This window comes from Melospiza melodia, chromosome 2, assembly GCF_035770615.1.
Source record: "Melospiza melodia melodia isolate bMelMel2 chromosome 2, bMelMel2.pri, whole genome shotgun sequence".
Taxonomy (NCBI): domain Eukaryota; kingdom Metazoa; phylum Chordata; class Aves; order Passeriformes; family Passerellidae; genus Melospiza; species Melospiza melodia.
The window spans coordinates 5,649,974-5,655,973 of NC_086195.1; positions in this window are offsets into that span (position 1 = coordinate 5,649,974).

A 6,000-nucleotide genomic window follows, 5' to 3' on the forward strand; every position below is an offset into this window, starting at 1 on the left:
CTTTCATCAGAAGGCTGGCTAAGAATAGAATTAGAAGGAATGATAACAAAGGTTTGTGGCTCAGACAGAGTCTGAGCCAGCTGACTGTGATTGGCCATTAATTAGAAAAATCCTACATGAGACCAATCACAGATGCACCTTTTGCATTCCACAGCAGCAGATAATCATTGTTTACATTTTGTTCCTGAGGCCTCCCAGCTTCTCAGGAGGAAAAATCCTAAGAAAAGGATTTTTCACAAAAGATGTCTGTGACACTCTCAACACTGAGTCCACCATGAAGTTTTTCCAGTGATTTCTCCCTCCATATCAGGCAGAGATTTACCAGTTGGCCATTTTACAATAATCACAGATGTGATTATTATTATTCATAGTGAAGGTCTCTGGTGTGAATCATCCCAAATGGGTTTGGCCCAAGCTGCAACTTTGACCTTAAATCTGAGACTAAATCTCTCAAATCTAAACCCTGCTCCTTCAGTCTGGCTCTAGCAGCACTTCCACAGTGCTGATCCACATGGCTCCACAAAGCTGTCACATTGCTCTGGGAGCCTCTCAGTTTAAAATTCTTCCATCTTTCTCCAGGAGACAGATCCCTGCCAGGATAAGATGGGAATGGCTGTCTCCTTTTCCTAGGAGAAACAGATGACATTAATTTTATTTCCATTTCTAATCCTGCATGTTGCTTTCTCTGCAAGAAGGCCTCAAACCATGGTAGCCCCAAAGTGCTGAGCAGGCTGCAGGTGGGAAGTGAAGCACAGTTCCTGCCTCAGGGAACCACATAACCCAAAAAGGGACATTCATGAATTTCAGGGCTGCACTGCATGCTGTTATAAATAAGAAGCTTGACTAGGCCAATATTGAAGCAGCAATGAATTTATTAATTAATATGGTAAAGTATGAGCAATACAGCGCTGGTACAGTGGGGGAAGTTTTCCCTCCAACTGCACACCAATAGTTGAGGCTTACAGGCATTTATAGGGGTACTCATCAGCTTTCTCAGCAGTTTATTCCCAATATTTACTCATCAGCTGTTTCTCTTCCCAATTTTTACGTCACAATTCTATACGCTATTGTGATTTAGTTTTTCTCAGGATGTATCCCAAAACACAAACTCGTCCTCCCACCTCAGTCCTTGTGCAGGTCCTGCTCTGCACCTGTGTGAACACAGTGCTGATCATCTGGGAGAGAAGTCAGGAAAGTCACCAGCATGCAGAACCCAATCAGTAAAACACTAATTACACTCCTCCAGAAAGAAGTTGCCAGTGCAAAGCCATTTGCACTTTTTTTTGTTTGGGTGGGGTTTTTTGGGGTTTTGTTTTGGTTTGTTGGGTTTTTTTGGCTGAAGATTCTTGCTTGGTTTTTTGGTGTTTTTTTTGGGGGTTTTTTATTTGTTTTTTGTTTTGGTTTTTGTTTTTTGGTTGGGCTTTTTTTGGTGTTTTGGTTTTTTGGGGGTTTTTGTTTTGTTTTTGTTTGGTTGGTTCAGTTTTTTTGGCTGAAGTTTCTTGCTTCGTTTTTGTGGGATTTTGGGGGGTTTTTTGGGGGATTTTTGGCGTTTTGTTTGTTTTAGTTTGGTTTTTGTTTTTGGGGTTTTTTTGGATTTTGTTTTGGTTGGTTGGTTGTTGGTTTTTTTTTTTTGGCTGAAGTTTCTTGCCTGGCCTGTGGCAGGGGCGGTGATGGCCGCAGTTTGTTTCTCCTGTTGTAGCTCAGGAATGATTTGCTGATTGCACAACTCCTACCCCTGGCAGGGTGTGCAGGGACTGATGCAGCTCCTCTACAGACAGACAGACAGACAGACTCCTGCTTGGAAACTCTACAACTCTACAGAGGGGCTCTGCTCACTTCCCAGAGGCTGAAACCTCAGCTCCAGGAAGACTTTCCCTTCCTGCCCTAGATCCCTGTGTTCCCCTGAGCATTCATCTCCTCTGGTGAATTTAAACCAGCATAATTTAGACATGATTTCCTCATGAATTAGTCATTTTATTGTAAGTGGATGAGCTGAGTTGGGAACACCATGCTCAGCCCAGCTGAGTGCCCATTGAACTCACAAAGCAAAGAACCCTGGGGTGAGGCCAGGCATCCTCTGCCATCCCAGGAAAGGCTTTTCCTTTCCATGGGGTGTGCTTTACTCACCACACACGATTTCCCTGGAAATCGGTGCCCAGTGCTGCCTGGGAGAAGGGCAGTGTCACCACAGGTCACTGTCACTCCCAGGTGAGTCAGGGCTGGGTAATTCAGCGCCCATCACAGGGTGGTGCAGCCTGTCTGCTCCAAGAGGAGCTGGCTTTGCTCTGTCAAGGCTAAAAAGGAGCAGTTGGTGCTCAATAGATCTAAATTCCCTTTTTTTTAGGTTTAGAAGGGCTGACTCTGGCAGAGCAGAGGGGCTGGGTGGGTGTGTGTATTGTCATCTTATTACAAAAGTCCCATACCTTCTCAGTGATTTCTCATGGGCATCTCCTCACAGCAATGATGACTTCTTCACAGCACAGCCAAGAAACCCCATCTCTCTCTCTCCTCACCCAGCTACCCCACTCTTTTTTAGCACTCATCCTCACAGGACACAGCTGTGGCCTGTTAAGGGCAGGCCTGTTCCTGATCTTTGGTGATTAATACAGCTGCAACTCCTCAGGGGTGAGATTACCTTCTGCACTATCTTTATTTTCTCACATTCTGTCCCTCCACATGTGTGATGGGCTGCAGGTGGACAGGAGCTCTCTCTGGGCAGGGTTTGGCAGCTCAGTGCTGCAAACTGGGGGGTCCCCCAGCTCTGGAGCAAAGCCTGAGAGCAGCTGGGCTTCTCTCTCATCAATGTCCCCCATGGCTGAGAGCTGGCCAGGGTGGGATCAGCTCACAGTGACACCCCCTGTTCCCCTGCCATCACAAAACCACAGAACAGTCTGAGAGAAACAGTGGATTTGTCTTTACAAACAAGCTGTGGGTCTGCCGGTAGATAAAACCAGCACTGGGAGATACAAGAAACAATGGGAAGGATTCCACTGATTGATGAATGGAAAAAGACCTTTGCTTTTACAAATAAACTTTAGGTTTCCTGATAAATGAAGTTAGATATTGAGAGATGAAAGAAACAATGGGGAAGAAAAACCCCTAAATTCTATAAGAATTAAAAATGAAAAAGGAGGGTTTTACATTAGAGGGAAATCTGTGGTATCAGGCATTCTGGGCAGTGTGTGTGTGTCAGGACTGTTGGGTGACAGCCATGAGATTCTGTGCAGTTGAGTGCTTGGCAGATTCAGTTTAGATGTTATGTAATATAATGAAATATAATATAATATAATATAATATAATATAATATAATATAATATAATATAATATAATATAATATAATATAATATAATATAATATAATATAATATAATATAATATAGTAATTAATTAGCCTTCTGATAAGATGGAGTTCTCCTCATCATTCCTCCTTCATCGGGGGCGAAAATATCCACTGTAGCTGTGATTAATTCACACATGGATTTATTTCCCTTCTGCTGCCTCCACAACACTGCTGGGTTTCCCAGCAAGCACAACAAAATCTGAGAGTGAAAAAACCTCCTGCTTTTTGATTTAATCAACTTGTTTCCAGTGCCTTCCTGAATATACCTGTGGTGGTGTTTGCAGGGTCCCCAGGATGAGGGAAGAGATGAGGATCTTGATTCCATGTTTCAGAAGGCTGATTTATATTATATTATATTATATTATATTATATTATATTATATTATATTATATTATATTATATTATATTATATTATATTATATTATATTATATTATATAACTATACTAAAAGAAAAAAGAAAGAAGACATCAGAAAGCTAGCAAAGAAAAAAATGAATAATAAAATCCTGTAACTGACCAGAGTCTCAACACACCTAGACCTGTGATTGGTCATCAAGTAGAAACAATTCACGTGAGACCAATCAAAGATGCACCTGTTGGTAAACCATCTCCAGACTACATTCCACAGCCATCAAATAGTTATTATTTACATTTCTTTCTGAAGCCTCTCAGCTTCTCAGGAGAAAAATCTTAGCAAAAAGATTTTTCAAAAAATTTGTCTGTTACATATACCCACTGCTTATTTACAGAAATGGAAATGGAGCAGCAGCTTCTCCATGCCTGACACATCCAAACAGAGCTGCTACACCTGAGTGCTCTGAGTGTTCAGGGGTCTCTGCAGCTGCAAAGGTGAAACAGGAGGATTTCCCTTTATTTTATTTTTTATTTTTATTGTAGATTGTACCTGTGCTGAAACTTCCTCCTGGCTGCACCATGGAGAGGAGAGAAGGGACAGAGCTTGATTTGATAGGACTACTTTTGACCAAAAATTTGAAATCTTATTTAGGTGGCTTTACACTGAGCAGAGGGATCACTGGGATCTTTTGTTTTAATTTGCCATGTGTTGGGGTTTTTTTGTCACTTTGGGGTTTTGGAGACCTTTTTTGGCTTTTAATGAAGGTGGTGGCAATAGAGGGAAAAGGCTTAAATCCAATTTTAAGGCTTAAATCCAATTTTAAGGCTTAAATTCAATTTTATGATGTAATGACCAAAGTCCCTGTGCCTCTCTATTAAAACAAGCAGGTAAAAGTTTCTCTTCCCCCTAAAGAAACTCCCATAGATTTCAGGGAAGCTGAGAAGCACCTGCTGATTTATATTGCTCTTACTAGAAGTTGCATGCCACAGAACAGTTCTGCCTTGTTTACAAAACAGAATTTCCCAGTAAAGCATTCCACAAGTGCAGTACATGCAAATCTTAGAGACAGTGACTAAATATTACAATCATTATTTCCTTGAAGATAAGAAGCTTTCACTTTTAAATTGCTGGTTTATTTCCTGAATACTGTTGGCTTTAGAGGCAATGATGAGTTATTAATTCAGGTAGAACTAAATGCGTGTAGATAATAATATGAATTCTTCCACAGGCCAGGAAACAGGAAAAAAAAAAAAAAGTAATATTGCTTTTAATTTGATATAGCTGGTGTGTCACATTCTGCCCTTCTTGAGCTTTGAAATATTAGAAAGCAAATGAAGCACTGCTATGTGAAATATTGCAGTGATAAAGGGGAAATGTCAGTGGAGACGTCCAAGACATCCAGAACTGCAAAAAACTTACCAGAATTTATATGGGATGCTGCCATCTTGACAAGATGCTGATGAGAAAATACAGTAACACAGCTCTTATTTAAAAGCACAAAACGCTGGTGGGCTGCAGCACAGCTGTAAAGGCAGTGGATCAAGCAGCAAGCCTGAAAACCTGCACAGATGGAATGCCAAAAATGGATGCTTTAATTGTGTTTTCACGTTGAATATTGTGTTTCATAACTGCCTCCCTCCTGTAGTCACTTCAGAAAGGATTAACAGCACAGCTACTTGTTTATACTGTGTTTTCTTTAACACAAGGCATGGAAAGCTCCAAAGTGCCAACCTGTGCTGTTCCTGGACATTTCACAGGATTGAGGTTGTCTCTTTCTCCCGTGGAGATTGAGGAGGTGAGGGCCATGTGCAGAATGCAGAATAATTCCTTTCCCAAGTAAAAATGCAGCTTAGGCCAAAGGGTGATATAACAGCAATATTCAACACATGGTGAGGATCTCCCTATTCTGTGTTAGAAAGAAGTTTGGGTCCATGAATAGTTGGGGGCTTTTTTGTTTGGTGGGGGGTTTCTTACATATATACAAACACATATATATATACACACACATATTTATATGATTATATTTTTATTTATTTTATACATATATCCATATATATCCAAATGTTTTTTTCCATATATCCATATAGATATGCATATTTACCCCTATATATATGTGTGTATATTTATCCATATACATTTTATGCATTTTTATTTTTATATATGTGTATACATGTATATACTTCTATCTGTATGTATATATGTATACATATACACACATATATACATGTATTATATATATCTTAATATATTTATATGTATGTATCTTTTGTATATATATACACAAATATATGTGTATTATTTATATA